This window comes from Macaca mulatta, chromosome 14 (assembly GCF_049350105.2).
Source record: "Macaca mulatta isolate MMU2019108-1 chromosome 14, T2T-MMU8v2.0, whole genome shotgun sequence".
NCBI lineage: Eukaryota > Metazoa > Chordata > Mammalia > Primates > Cercopithecidae > Macaca > Macaca mulatta.
The window spans coordinates 8609391-8625376 of NC_133419.1; the positions used below are offsets into that span (position 1 = coordinate 8609391).

Below are 15986 nucleotides of genomic sequence, written 5' to 3' on the forward strand. Positions count from 1 at the left end.
CGGGTTCCCGCCATTCTCCTGCCTCAGCCTCCTGAGTAGCTGGGACTACAGGCGCCCGCCACCACGCCCGGCTAATTTTTTGTATTTTTAGTAGAGACGGGGTTTCACTGTGGTCTCGATGTCCTGACCTTGTGATCCGCCCGCCTCGGCCTCCCAAAGTGCTGGGATTACAGGCTTGAGCCACCGCGCCCGGCCTATTTTCTTTTCTTTTTTCTTTCTTTTTTCTTTTTTTTTTTTTTTTGAGCCAGCGTCTCGCTCTGTCGCCCAGGCTGGAGTGCAGTGGCTTGATCTCAGCTCACTGCAACCTCTGCCTCCCGGGTTCAAGCAATTCTCCTGCCTCAGCCTCCCAAGTAGCTGGGAATACAGGTGTCTGCCACCATGCCTGGCTGATTTTTGTATTTTTAGTAGAGATGGGGTTTCACCATGTTGTCTGGGCTAATCTCAAACTCCTGACCTCAGGTGATCCACCTGCCTTGGCCTCCCAAAGTGCTGGGGTTACGGGTGTGAGCCACTGTGCTCAGCCTCTAGACTCTTAATCTATGTTCTTTGAGTTATACCTGACAACTTTCAATCACACCTGGCTGCCTGGCTCAGGAACTGGAGGAAGGCGGCCACTGCTGGCCAGGAATTTCTCAGAGGCCACTGGACAGTATTATGGAGTGGCCACTGCCTCTCAGAGGCTCACTGTCCATAGCACAGGGGTCATCCATCCTGTCAGACCACACCAACCCCACTCATGAGATGCTAGCCCTGCAAGCTCTCTCCTGGGAACAAGAAGTAATCGTGCAAGGTTTGCATGGCAGATCAGCTTGGTCTTGGTAGCCATTTCTACACAGATCACGTGGGGCTCACAAGGCCATGCTCTGCTGCTCCCTGGACTCTGACCCCTGTCCTGCATGTCCTCCTTCCTCCTTCTTCTGATCCTCAGAGACTCCCCGTTCCCTGCCATGTGCACACCTAGGGTGGGACTGGGATGTGCATTGTGGCCAGTTCTGTTCTTGTCTATGTTGCTCAGAATCCATTGTTGCTTACTGATGCAGACCAGTGCCTAATACTAGGTGTCTAGCACCGTGCTGGAAGCCAGGGATACAACAGACAGGTGCCTCCCTGGGGGATAAGGGGAGCACACGCAGGGAATAATCAGTGAACTGGGTAGCGCTTCGTTACAGGCCTCTCACAACTGGTATTTTATCTCCATCACATTGTAATTTCGTTTTTGTGATGTGACCTAAAAAGCCTTGGCTCCTCAAAAGATCTGGCCAATTAACAAATGCATTCATTTAACAGTATTTATTAAGCACCTATTATTTGTCAGGTACCATTCCAGATGTCAGGATTATAACAGAGAACAAAACTCACAAATAGCCCTGTTCTCTTGGTGCTTACATTATCATGGAAGGAGACAAAAAGAAATAATGTCAATATAATATGTCTGAAGAATTTTAAAGAAAAACTCAAGCCGGGTAAGGGAGAGAGAATGACGGTGGGGAGGAGGGCCGCTCTTTGAGGAAGGCCCTTCTGGTGACTCTTGAAGCAGAGCCCAGCAAGAGGGCAGGGGGAAGCTGTGGTTTGGAGGAAGTCTTTTCATAGCGGGGAGCCTCAAGGGCAGAGCCCCCGAGTGGGAGTGTGCCCTACCTGTTGGAAGGAAGCCACTGATCTGCAATCCTGTTTTCCTCGTCTGCAAGTTCATGGGCTTGTTGGGAGGGACAAATGAAATCATTTATATGAAACATTTATGTCAACTGTAGAACACTCTATAAAAGTTATTCTCTTTATGTTGACTTCATCAAGTATTTGCAGTGTCTAAATCAGGAAGGATCATAATGATTGTATTACAATTCTGCCCTTTCATTTTTTTTATTGAGGTGAAATGCGTATAACATATAATTAATCATTTTATAGCGTACCATTCAGTGGCATTTGATGCATTCACAATGTTGTGCAACCACCACGTCTTTCTATTTAAAAACCTTTTTCATCATCCCTACCTTTTCTTTCTTTTTTCTTTTTAAAATAGAGATGGCTACATTCCCCAAGCTGGATTAGAACACCTGGGCTCAAGTGAGCCTCCAACCTGTCTCCTGAGTAGCTGGGATTATAGGCACTCACCACTGTGCCCGGCCTTTCATTTTTATTTTATTTTATTTTATTAATTATTATTATTATTTAGAGACAGGATCTCACTCTGTCACCCAGGCTGGAGTGCAGTGGTGTGATCATGGTTCACTGCGGCTTCCACCTCCTGGGCTCAAGCAATCCTCCCACCTCAGCCTCCCAAATAGCTGAGACTACAGACATGCGCCACAGTGCCTGGCTAATTTTTTTTTTTTTTTTTTTTGAGACGGAGTCTCACGCTGTTGCCCAGGCTGGAGTGCAGTGGCGCGATCTCGGCTCACTGCAAGCTCCGCCTCCCGGGTTCCCGCCATTCTCCTGCCTCAGCCTCCTGAGTAGCTGGGACTACAGGCGCCCGCCACCACGCCCGGCTAATTTTTTGTATTTTTAGTAGAGACGGGGTTTCACTGTGGTCTCGATCTCCTGACCTTGTGATCCGCCCGCCTCGGCCTCCCAAAGTGCTGGGATTACAGGCTTGAGCCACCGCGCCCGGCCGCCTGGCTAATTTTTGTATTTTTTGCAGAGATGTGGTTTCACCTTGTTGCCCAGGCTGGTCTTGAACTCCTGGGTTCAAGTGATCCTCCTACCTTGGCTTCCTCCAGTGCTGGTATTATAGGCGTGAGTCACTGTGTCTGGCCTTTTTTATTTTTATTTTTTGACACAGAGTCTCACTCTGTCACCAGGCAGGAGTGCAGTGGTGCAATCTCGGCTCACTGCAACCTCTGCCTCCCATGAAGGGAGGCATGAAGAGATTCTCATGCCTCAGTCTCCTCAGTAGCTGGGATTACAGATGCGCACCACCACGCCTAGTTAATTTTTTCTTTCTTTCTTTCTTTTTTTTTGAGACGGAGTCTCGCTCTGTCGCCCAGGCTGGAGTGCAGTGGCCGGATCTCAGCTCACTGCAAGCTCCGCCTCCTGGGTTTACGCCATTCTCCTGCCTCAGCCTCCCGAGTAGCTGGGACTACAGGCGCCCGCCACCTCGCCCGGCTAGTTTTTTGTATTTTTTTTTTTTTAGTAGAGACGGGATTTCACCGCATTAGCCAGGATAGTCTCGATCTCCTGACCTCGTGATCCACCCGTCTCAGCCTCCCAAAGTGCTGAGATTACAGGCTTGAGCCACCGCACCCGGCCAATTTTTTCTATTTTTAGGAGAGACAGGGTTTTACCGTGTTGGCCCCACTGGTCTCGAACTCCTGGGGCCTCAAGTGATTCACCCACGTCGGCCTCCCAAAGTGCTAGGATTACAGAAATGAGCCACCTCACCCGGCCTTTGGCCTCATTTTTAATATTAACTTGAGTTACCATTCTGGAAATACTATTTCCCCCCATATCTGACTTTGTCCTTTCTGTTTCTGGCTAGCCTCCAGCTCCTAGGCTTCATCCATGTATTTTTCCAACAGTGATTTATTGAGCACCTACTGTGTGGGAGGCACTATGCTAGGCAGATTCTGGAGACACAACAATGACAGTGGCAGGGAGGTCCCTGCATCCCCAGGACTCACAGTGTGGTGGGGGATTTAGACAGTGAATGGCTAATTGCCAGAAAACTAATTTAAATTATGATACATGCTTATAAGAAAAAATGTTTTGAAAATCATGCTAAATACATTTGTGTAGTTACTGAAGCTACTAGAAGAGAGACACCACTCTTAGAACAACATGACTGTGGTTTTATAACTCTGCTCCTAGTTCAGACAAGGGGGAGAAAGATGACCTCAGGGAGGCGACTTGGATTTTGTTAGGGCCTAAGCAGCGAGGCGGGCCTAAGCAGTGAGGCCAGCCCAGGGAGAAACAGCGGCTCTTCCTTCATTTGTTCCTGGTCACCCTCTGAGGTGTGCAAGGGTAGCTGGTGTTGCCATCGCGCCCATTTGAGAGATGTAGAAACTGAGGCTTGGCCAGGCGTGCTTGCCACCTGGAGGAGTTGACGTCTGATACTTGCTTTAGCCAACGGTCAAAGCGTTTGTCCGATAGGGGGCAGCGGCGCGCCGGGCTGGAAGGAGAGCGGCACCCGAGCGCGCGGCGCTCCCGGCGTTCCAGGAGGGGGCGCTGCTGATCCGGCAGCGGATCGCCGCTCCCGCCCCGGCCCTGCCCCGCCGCCCTGCCCCCACCTCCCGCCCGGAGCCCGGCACTCGTGACTTCGCCAGCTCTCAGCTCCCTCGGGCATTTTCGTGCACGCTAATGGGCGCCTCTGTGTTTTCCTAGATGCTGGTTTCTTCATCAAGCGTCGGAATAACGCATCAGGGCAGGTGACCCACGTCACCGGGGTGATGCACTGGTGCTCGCCGGGGCGGGCGCTGTGCCTGCGGGAGCCGCGCGGCCGGCGGGGTGTCGGGGCGCCTCGTGGGGGCCGAGCCGCGCCCGCACGTCCCTCAGGTAGGCGCGACCCGAGTTTCTTTAGACAGGATGACCTGGCAGCGTTTCCACCCCACCCACGACGAGTTTCGCTTTCCTAATGTGGTTAAAAAGTGCGTACTAACTATAGTAGGGTGGTTGAACAGGTTTCAACATTTTACTTAATTTTTTTGTTTTAGATTTCTTCCTTCTGGTAGATCTCTTTTTTTGTCAAGATGTTCATAACTGTCCTCTTTGGCATTTGTTCAAAGTCTGGTTCTAATAGCGTTTGGACTGTGGTTTAATTTTAACCATAAAGCATTCTTTTGGAATAATTACTTTTGAATCTAGGAAGAGCCAGCTGGATACAGGGCCATAAACAACCTCCTGTGGGAAATGTGCAGGCTTTAAGTTAGGTTTTTTTGTTTGTTTTTACCGCTAGCATTTCTCTCTTTTTTCTTTCTTTTTTTGGAGACAGGGTCTGGCTCTGTTGCCCAGGCTGGAGTTCAGTGTTACAATCACAGCTTACTGCAGCCTCATCCTCCTGGGCTCCAGCAATCCTCCCATCTCAGCCTCCCGAGTAGCTGGGACCACAGGCACGCATCACTGGCTCATTTTTTTATTTTGATTTTTTGTAGACACAGGGTCTTGCTGTGTTGCCCAGGTTGGTCTCAAATTCCTGGTCTCAAGTGATCCTCCTGCCTCAGCTTCCCAAAGTGCTGGAATTACAGGCCTGAGCCACCATGCCTGGCTTAACATATCTCTTTTTTAAAAAAAAAGGGGACTGATGGGGGTTGGAGGGATGCAAATTGTGAGTAGATAGGTGGGTTTGGAGAGTTTGAACATCTGCTTTAATGAGCTAAATGGTGTCAGAACTGTCCTGCGGGTAACCATGTGGCCTCAGATTTCTGGGACAATCTCAATTTCTGGGACAGAGACACACTGGCCCTTTGTCAGGCTACATATCAGGCCACCACCAATTTCCAGTTCTGAAAGTGTGGTCACCAGAGAGACCTGTCAGCAGCCATAGACATTATCTCCTTGGGAATGACTGGACCCAGGCAGCCAGGCAGAGCTGGGGTCCCCAGAGCTCCTGGCACTAGCCAGAATATTTCCAGTTCCTCTTCTTCCCTTACAGCACAAGTCATTTAGTGATCATTGCTCGTATTTGTAGAACCTTAGAGAATTTTGGATGTAGCAGGACAGAAATTGGTTGTCTACCATTTTGTGGCTTGGGTGGCATACATCTTGTTTGGCAATTAAAAAAAGAAAAGATGAAAAGGAAATGGGGGATATGCAATGCAGACCAATTCAAGAAAAAGTGATTTATGCCCGTCCTAGCTGAGGCAGATGAATTTGGGAAGACTTACTCGTTTTCTAGAAATAGTCTTCACTTGACCAGAGATTCATACTTGGGCGTATTTAAATACAGAGCTCTTCTGGAGCATTTGAGTAGAAGGAGGACAGAAGACCAGAGACTAATTAACCAGTCGTTACCAGCGGGAGATCCGTTTTTTTTTTTTTTTTTGAGACAGAGTCTCACTCTGTTGCCAGGCTGGAGTGGAGTGGCGTGATTTTGGCTCACTGTGCAATCTCTGCCTCCCGGGTTCAAACCATTCTCCTGCCTCAGCCTTCCAAGTAGCTGAGTTTACAGGTGCATGCCACCACACCCAGCTAATTTTTGTATTTTTAGTAGAGACAGGGCTTCACCATGTTGGCCAGGATGGTCTCAATCTCCTGAACTGATGATCTGCCTGCCTTGGGCTCCCAAAGTGCTGGGATTATAGGCATGAGCCACTGCGCCAGGCCAAGAGATCGGTCTTACATAAAAATCAAGGGTTCTGCCCGGGTGTGGTGGCTTATGCCTGTAATCCCAGCACTTTGGGAGGCCAAGGTGGGCAGATCACCTGAGGTCGGGAGTTCGAGACCAGCCTGACCAACATGGAGAAACCCCATCTCTACTAAAAATACAAAATTAGCTGAATGTGGTGGCACATGCCTGTAATTCCAGTTACTCAGGAAGGCTGAGGCAGGAGAATCGCTTGAACCCATGAGGCGGAGGTTGCAGTGAGCTGAGATCGCGCCATTGCACTCCAGCCTGGGCAACAAAAGTGAAACTCCGTCTCAAAAAAAAAAAAAAAAAAAAAAAATCAAGGGTTCCGTTACCCAGTGGGTCAGTAAGAGATGAGGCTTCCATTTAGAAAAATCGGAGCCTGAGACTGGGCGCGGTGGCTCACGCCTATAATTCCAACACTTTTGGAGGCCAAGGTGGGTGGATCACGAGGTCGGGAGTTCAAGACCAGCCTGGCCAAGATGGTGAGACGCTGTCTCTACTAAAAATACAGAAATTAGCTGGGCGCAGTGGCAGGCGCCTGTAATCCCAGCTACTTGGGAGGCTGAGGCAGGAGAATCGCTTGAACTTGGAGGGCAGAGATCGTGCCACTGTACTCTAGCCTGGATAACAGAGTGAGACTCCATCTCAAAAAATAAATAAATAAAAATAAAAGTAGAAACATTGGAGCTTGTGCAGCTCTCCTGAGGGCAGATGCATAAAGCTGGGTGCGCCCCACCAGCTTGCTGGGTCCCACAGAAGCTCGAGAGGCAGGGGCTGTGTCTTTCGCCACTTGTCACTGCTATCATTCCCTGTTTAGAACTCTCAATGAGTGTCAGATCAACACATTCATCCACCATATCCCGTGTGTATAAGAACAATCCATCACTCCTGACCTAATCCGGCACAGAACAGAACCTCTGGAAGAGGACCAAAGAAGGGAAAAAGTGGAAGTGTCACATGCCCAGAGGAAAACAGATGCTACAGAGATGAATAAAACAAAACAAAACAAAAGGAAGAAAGCTGAGCTAATCTGGGAGTTCCATCACGGCTAAGAACGCATCGTTGTTTTGTCACGCGGTTTCTAGCCCGGCTCAGACCTGGGCTGCGGCACCTCAGGCATCTCCTTTCATCTCTCGGCTCTTCTCCTGGCTCCCGGGCACTTCTCGAGACTTTTTGGACCTGGACTGGTCCATGGCAGAACACCTCTTTCCTGAGTCCTCCCCATGCACCTGCCCAAAGCGGAGGATTGGGGTGGCACTCTCGGAGATGCCAGGCTCCTGAAATGGAGCCGTCACCCCTTAGGCTGTACTTGGCGTTGTCTCCAAGGAGCCTGGGGAGGTAACCAGTTGGGGACTGATTCACTTGGGAGGGAGGGAGCGAGTGTAGATTGCAGATGCTATCTACTCGGGCCAAGTCAACCTGGGGAAGGGCAGGTCTGTGTCTCAACTGGTTTAGGGGTGGGAGAGTGGGATCAGAACTTTTACACCTTGCATTCTTAGGACGTCACAATGGTTTTCCCAAGGCCTCCTTATCTGAGGGTGTTTACCTATTCAACCAGCATATGCAGGATCAGGACTCCCACTTTGTCCGGGTTCTGTCCTCACAGGCACAGGAAGACTAATGCGAACAACAGGGTCTGACAAACCAAAGCTCACAGATAAGAGACTTGGGTTATTGGGGCAGATGCCAGAAGTCATGGGATCTTCACAGGGTGGCTGTAGGCTGAGCAATCTCCCTCGGGATGTGAGGGGGGGGCATTTGTGCGTTATTGGTCATTGAGAAATTCCCTAATCTTAGAGAGAAAAGGAATGGAACCAAGGGCTTGAATCGGAGTATACGTAGTTGACCTAATTATAAGGTTGTCCATCCGTCTGTTTAATAAACAGTTCCATGATGTGGGACGGCAAGGTCACTCATAGCCCTGGATATTAACAACGTTTTCCTAAGGTTCTGGAAAAAAAGTGGTAACAATGTGTTCAGCTGCAGGCTTATTCTGTCTCAGGCCCCAGGCTGGCATGAATCAGAAATAGAGGGAAATGTGGAAGTAGCACTGCAAATATTAGTTCTAAAAACGGACTGGGAAGAGAGAGTGCCTCTAGACCCAGCCATAGCCTAGCCAAGCCCCAGAAGAATGACATCACCCATTGTGACTCGTGGGGAACCCTGAGGCTGTCATGGATTTGTAGTCCTATGTGGGACAGCGCTGCTGACGGGGTTATTTCCTGCACTAGACCTACCCTGTCAGCAACACACTGTTTACATGAGCTGAGTGCCAAGTTGCGGCACATTATGCACAGTCGCTTTTAAGTTCAATTAAATTAATGTTTAGAAACATTGTAAGGCCGGGCGCGGTGGCTCAAGCCTGTAATCCCAGCACTTTGGGAGGCCGAGACGGGTGGATCACGAGGTCAGGAGATCGAGACCATCCTGGCTAACACGGTGAAACCCCGTCTCCACTAAAAAATACAAAAAACTAGCCGGGCGAGGTGGTGGGCGCCTGTAGTCCCAGCTACTCAGGAGGCTGAGGCAGGAGAATGGCGTGAACCCGGGAGGCAGAGCTTGCAGTGAGCTGAGATCTGGCCGCTGCACTCCAGCCTGGGCGACAGAGCAAGACTCCATCTCAAAAAAAAAAAAAAAGAAAAAGAAACATTGTAGATAGAAAAAACTAAAGACCATTATAGCAAACAATGATTACCTAGAGATGCAAGTGCTTTGAACTTGAACATTAGAGAATCTTGTGAATTTGTAGGAGTTAACCAGGACAAGTACCCATCTCATGAACATTGGTAAGGGAAGCACGTGTTTTGGAGGCATTTCAGGTAGTCCAGGGCAGACCAAGAAGGGAAGGAAAGAGAGAAGATGTCAGAAAACATCTTTGAATACCCAGAGTTGTTATCCCCTCCACAAAACATTGGAGGGCAAATTGTTTGTGTCAGTAAAATAGAATCATAAAGTGTGAGGAAGAAACCTGTGGAACATTCTGGAAGAATTGGTCAGAGATGGGCCAGGCGTGGTGGCTCACGCCTGTAATCCCAGCGCTTTGGGAGGCCGAGGTGGGTGGATCACCTGAGGTCAGGAGTTCAAGACCAGACTGGCCAACATGATGAAACCCCATCTCTACTAAAAATACAAAAAATTAGTCAGGCGTGGTGGTGGGCGCCTGTAATCCCAGCTACTCAGGAGGCAGAGGCAGGAGAATTGCTTGAACCCAGGAGACAGAGGTTGCAGTGAGCTGAGATTGCGCCACTGCACTCCAGCCTGGGCAACAAGAGCGAAACGCCATCTCAAAAAAAAAAGAAGTGGTCAGAGATGAATACTCCATAGCAGCCCCTTTGATTTCAGAGGTGAAATAGTTGAACCCCAGACCTCACTGTCAGATGTAAAGAGTCACTCCAAATTTATAAGCTTATTAAACTAGTATTTCTGACTATTTATACATTTGGCTGTAGAGAAAATACACAGAATGCTTCCAGCCACACCTATGCCTACTCAAGCCACTTAGCTGACAAGCCACTTAGCTTTTTCTTCTAATTACTGAGGTGCGCGTCTCTGTTGTTTACAGTTTGGTGAAGTCAGGGCAGGGGGAATTTATGGTTTGATACCCTTTCCAGCACAGAGGAGTGAAATTCAGCCCGTCTTTTGAAATCAGTCTGAACTGTCAAACTCCCAGTTGAGGACTCCTCTACCCAAATCGGGAATTTTTTTGTTTTTTTCTGGCTATGGGCCAGTCAGGGCTTTGGAGTTCATTTGTGTGCCCTCCCCCCTCCCCATTAGTGTTATTGTGTATATTTGAGATACCTGTTCTTCACTGACCGTGAGTGAATAGGAGCTGGTTCACCTAAAAGCTCCCACTCCCCATTCACTTTTTTGTTGTTGTTGTTTTGTTTTTGTTTTTTTTTTTTTTTTTGAGATGGAGTCTTGCTCTGTTGCCCAGGCTGGAGTGCAGTGATGAGATCTTGGCTCAATGCAACCTCCGCCTCCCAGGTTCAAGTAATTATCCTGTCTCAGCCTCCTGGGTAACTGGAATTACATGTGCCCACCACCACGCCTGGCTAAGTTTTTGTATTTTTAGTAGAGACGGTGTTTCATCATGTTGGTCAGGCTGGTCTTGAACTCCTGACGTCAGCTGATCCACCCGCCTCGGCCTCCCAAAGTGCTGGGATCACATGTGTGAGCCACTGTGCCCATCCCTCATTCACTTTTGTTTTATGAAATGAGAAAGCTTCTGCCTTTTTTCTTTCCTTCCTTCCTTGGATGTTGGTGAGATCAGTGAGGTAATGGTGATAAAGTACTTTGAACTACCTCAAGGAGAGCGCAGCCCGACTTGTTATTATTTACCTAGGTCAGTTCACAAACCCCCACGATCTAGGGTTCCTGTCTCCTGCCCTGGGGACGGTGCCTGGGAGAAAGGAGATGCCACAGACCCAGTTCCACAGGGCGCTATTGGCTGGAGTTGGTCATTTCTGACTTTGACATCAACAGGCTTATCTCCAGAAATAGGCTAAATGGTAGTTCAGGCGCCGGTGTTGCCTCATCCCGCAAACTCTCAGGGAGGCTGCCTACCCCCAGCCCCTGTTCTGGGAACTAATGATAGGTGGGATGAAAAGACTGTTTTCTCTGATGCGCTTTTATGAGATGTTTTCTTTTTTTTTTTTTTTTTTTTTTTTTTGAGCCGGAGTCTCGCTCTGTCACCCGGGCTGGAGTGCAGTGGCCGGATCTCAGCTCACTGCAAGCTCCGCCTCCCGGGTTCACGCCATTCTCCTGCCTCAGCCTCCCGAGTAGCTGGGACTACAGGCGCCCGCCACCTCGCCCGGCTAGCTTTTTTTGTATTTTTTAGTAGAGACGGGGTTTCACCGTGTTAGCCAGGATGGTCTCGATCTCCTGACTTTTGATCCGCCCGTCTCAGCCTCCCAAAGTGCTGGGATTACAGGCTTGAGCCACCGTGCCCGGCTGAGATGTTTTCAAAGATGAGGTGGCAAGGACATGGTTAACCCGCTCCCTTGTGCAGGGAGATGTCAGAATGACAGGGCACAGGGAATCTCCCCGACCCATTCCCAGGAGAGCTCTTGCTGAGGACTGCCCAGCTGTTGGCTAGAAATCAGGGCAGCCTCAAGCCCTGTAACCCAGATGTCATTGGGCTTTTTCGGCTGACAGTGCTGTGGCCTGCGGCAGGCGGCAGTGTGGGTAGAGGACAGCTGTGGCTGAGGCCGGCAGCCCTTTCCACACTGACTTCTTGGGTAATGGCTCTTCTTAAGCTGGTGATATTTAGGGATTGTCAAACTTCTCTTTCATCCTGAGTCACCTTCCCTCATGGGTAGCAGAGGAGTTTTCTTTTCTTTCTTTTTTTTTTTTTTTTGAGATGGAGTCTTGCTCTTTTGCCCAGGCTGGAAGGCAGTGGTGTGATCTCTGCTCACTGCAACCTCCGCCTCCCGGGTTCAAGTGATTCTTCTGCCTCAGCCTCCCGAGTTGCTGGGATTATAGGCATGCACCCCCATGCCCAGCTAATTTTTGTATTTTTAGTAGAGATGGGGTTTCACCATGTTGGGTCAGGCTGGTCTCAAACTCCTGACCTCAGGTGATCCACCTGCCTTGACCTCCCAAAGTGCTGGGATTATAGGCGTGAGCCACTGTGCCCGGTCAAGGAGTTGGATTTCTTATGAGAAGAATATTATGGCTGTGTGTCCCAGAGGAGGCACTGTGTCCCCATGAGGGTCCTTCACTGAAAGGAGAGCCTCGAGGACAAAGGAATCTTCTAGAGACAACGTTGGGAGGGAGGAGCGGAGTTTGCAGGTGATTCTAGAGGACCCCAAAGTCCAGTGGGAGCTTATTACCGCCTCGCTAGGAGGAACCTGTTGTTGTCTGAGTGAGGAAAAGTGACAGAACTGAGGCTGAGAGAAGCTGCGAAGAGGCAGCAGCGCTGAAGCTGAGAGGAGGACACGTTCTATTACGCCAATTAATTCTATCCACCAAAAGGGCACATCACATTTTTGGGGTTGCCAAAAGCCGTTCTTAGCAGAAAAAAAGTCTGTGAACTGTTGCACTGGGGACTGGCAAAGGCTTGGTAGCCAGCGCATTGAAGAGGGAGGGGCAGCAAGCCCCACACCTGGAATGGATCCTTCCTGTGCTTCTGCCACCACACTTTGCCAATTTGATGCCAACGGACTCTTACTGTTTATGTGTGCATGTTTGTGCTGTTAGATTATCTTCTGAGCAATTTCGAATTTTAAGAATATGCTGATGAAGTCAACAATGAGCAATCGCAGAAGACTTGGTTCCACCCAGGGCCCTGCTCAGGAAAGATGAGGACCCCTCCCAACCCCACCCTGCCTGTCCACACGGCCCTTCCTCCCCACCATCCGCCATGGGGCCCTCCTGTGCCACAACATGGCGCTCATCCTTCTGTCTGGACACTTGCCCTGTCTCCTGGAGAGCCAGGCTCCTGCCCTGGCGGGCGTGTGTGTGTGTGTGAGTGTGCATGCGGAGTGTGCGTGTGTGCAATTGTGCGCTTGTGTGAATGTGCGTGTGTGCAAGTGTGTGTGTGCACGCGTATGTGAGTGCGTGTGTGAGTGCATGTGTGTGCAATTGTGAGTGTGTGTGCAAGTGTGCATGTGTGCAATTGTGCGCATATGTGAGTATACTTGTGTGAGTGTGCACGTGTGTGCATGTGGCGCTGAGGGGGAAGAAGAGAGTTCTCTGTGGTGATCGCCACCAGTCTGTTGAAGAGTGTAAGCTGAGCCAAGATGAAGCAAGAGTGACACCAAGTGCCAAGAACAAGTGCTTGCTGTGGTATCAGGTGTGCTTGCTCCTCAAATCAGAGGAGCAGAGAGAGGCTCAGTTACAGTCTGCGGTGTTCACCCCTGTGAGAGGGTGCCGACCCTCCAGAGGTGGCTCAGTGCTGGCATGCCACTCTGCGCATTTGGATGAGGGGATGGGCTCTCTGGGAATTGGATGCAGAACCGAAGCTTTGAATAGATTTTAAAAATAAAATCCAAGGTGGGATGTTTTGTTGGCTAGAACATGATGCACAGACCCAGGCTGCCATTCTGGCTCTATTGGTGTCCTTCAGCCCCATTCGGAGAATGACCGGACCCCGAGGCTGCAGTAGGACAAAGAGGAAGACTGACCCAGTTCTCTGTGTTTGCTCTAGACTCTGCTGCCGTGTCTGGGCCCCTGCTGCCGGAAGTCTTCCCCATGAAGCCATAGGTGGGGAACTAAAGGCATATTCCTGTGGGGTGGCCCCGAGAGAGACTGGGCATGGTTTCCACCGAGACACTGGTGGGGGCAGAGAATTCTTTGGCTGCCCAAGAGAACCACCTGGTGCAGGCCAGACCTGCAGCTGTGGCTCCAGGGGAGGAGCGTGACTGCCTTGGTGTCCCCATCTGGCCAGTCCTTGTTCCTACAGTTCCACTCCCAGCCTTGTACTCAGCTTGTACCCACTTGTTTTTCTCCTTCATGGAAGCTAAGGAGGGAACTAGGTTTGTTTGTCCAGATGCCACCAGTCGGATGACTGTTGCGGGCACAGGAGTGTCTTCAGGGCGCAGTGCCAGGCCAGGTCACACCTCACATCTCTATTCCTCATCTGGGAGTGCTGGCATCAGCCGGTTGATTCAAAACTGGGAGGTGTTGGGAAACCCCTTGGGCTGGAGATTTCAAAATGAGATTCAGATGAGAAAAAACACAGTGGGTGGGGTTCTAAGGCAGGAAGGAGACAGCAAAAGCTCCTGTCCTGACGCTCCGCTCGATAGCGGGGATCAACAGAACGGCCTGGCATGGACGGGGGCAGCTGCGCTGGCTGAACCCAAGCGCAAGGCAGGCCCTGAACAGCCTCTCCCACCTCTGGACACAGAGCTGCCCCGTGCCTCTCCATTCACCAGGCGAAACCACACCTGGAGCGGTGCTTTCAGTCTAGGGCATGTCGGCACCAGCAGGTGTGGATAAATCCAAGGGCTCCTGTGGAGGGAGGGCAGGGGAGGAGGGCTGGCAGAGAAGGGGTGAGTGATGAAGGGAGGACCACGCAGCTCAGGAGCCCCAGCCTGGATGGCCTAGGTGGCAAGGGCAGCCCCCATTCTGCTGCTGAATGGCTGTCTTGCCATCTGTATTCCCTCATCACACAGTCCTCCCTGTGTGTTGGCTCAGGACAGCCTGGCATCAGTGGCTCCTGGTGACAGGTGCCTGTGACATGAAGAGCACAGAGGAAGACGCTGGCTGGATCCAGAGGCAGAGAGAGGAGGACATGAGGAGAAGGCGAGGGAAACTGAGGAACAAGGAGAGGAAGAACAATTAAAATGATTCCTTGAAAGAAAAGGAGGTAAAACAGAAAACGTGGCGAGGGGTATCCTAGAAGGAGCAGAAAAGGAAGGAAAAAAAAGGGCGAACGTTGTCTTTCATTTGAAGGACTTGGAGTGGCACAGTCAAGAACGAATCTCCAAACACAGTCAATACTCAGAAAGCCCATCATTGGATTTGTAAATCCATTTCATCTGGGTGGACTGAAGAACATGGTACCCTCTGAGAATGTCTGGGCCCATATTGTGGGAAAGTCAAGAGTGGTGCTGCGACAAACTAGTTAATGGGTTATGAACACGAGGGGCTCATGATTCATGAGCCTGCCCATCTATCTCGTGCAGGGTGGAGACCCATCTAACCAGAACCACCACCCAGCCTCTCCCAGCCTCCTTAGATGACAAGCTCTGGCATCCTTGGTCCACCCAACTCAGCTCCCAAGCATTTCGCCAAAACATCAGTAAGCAGGTATAGGTGAAGGAGGTAACAGGTGTCTGCATTTTATGCCATTTTCTCTCCTTCCCAGTGCTCAGCACACGACTAACCAGGGGTTCTCATCAGGGGCCATATATTCACTCCTCAAAGAGTAGTCAGCAGGTCACCAAACACCTTCCTCTGAGCTCTGAATAAGTTTATTTAATTTTTTTAATGAAAAAAAATTTTTTTAGGCTGGATGCAGTGGCTCACACCTGTAATCCCAGCACTTGGGGAGGCTGAGGCAGGTGGATCACAAGGTCAGGAGTTCGAGACCAGCCTGGCCAATATGGTGAAACCCCATCTCTACAAATACAAAAAAAAATTACCCAGGCATGGTTGCGCATGCCTGTAATCCCAGTTACTCGGGAGGCTGAGGGAGGAGAGTTGCTTGAACCTGGGAGGCAGAGGTTGCAGTGAACCGAGATCCTGCCACTGCACTCCAGCCTGGGCAAGAGTAGGAATCTGTCTCAAAAAAAAACAAAAAAAATTCTGGGATAGAGTCTCGTTCTGTTCACACAGGCTGACATGCAATGGTGTCATCATCGCTCACTATAACCTCAAACTCCTGGGCTCGAGTGATCCTCCCACCTCAGCCTCCCAAGTAGCTGGGACTATAGGCCCTACCACTGTATCTGGCTAATTTTTAAACTTTTTGCAGAAACAAGATCTCACAATGTTGGTCTCAAACTCCTGAGCTCATGTGATTCTCCTGCCTCAGCCTCCCCAGTTGGTGGGATTACAGGCATGAGCTGCCATGCCCAGCTAGTTTATTTTTATATTCTATAGTACTATGGACCAGAAAATTAAAGAGTTTGCCCTGAACCCTATGGGAAAATTGTCTCTCACCTGCAACATGCCCAGTGTTCTCAGCAGTCAGGGCAAATTCAACCACAGCAGCCGCTGTCCAGCTTGCCAAAGCTAAACCAGACATAGATGTTATTATCTGCTG

The 15986-nt window shown here is 50.1% G+C and overlaps 1 protein-coding gene across 6 annotated transcripts in view; it reads left to right on the top strand.

Moving 5' to 3' along the window:
- Nucleotides 1-15986, top strand: part of LOC106993192 (uncharacterized) — a 48647-nt gene that overhangs the window by 13250 nt on the left and 19411 nt on the right. For 3 of the 6 annotated variants that reach the window (XR_013403562.1, XR_013403561.1, XR_013403564.1), the window contains exon 1: nt 4240-4485. The exons of the other annotated variants lie outside the window; for them this stretch is intronic. The gene's annotated coding sequence lies outside the window, so the exon portion shown is untranslated. Of the gene's footprint in view, nt 1-4239; nt 4486-15986 lie in introns of those variants that run through there. 6 annotated transcript variants of the gene reach the window in all.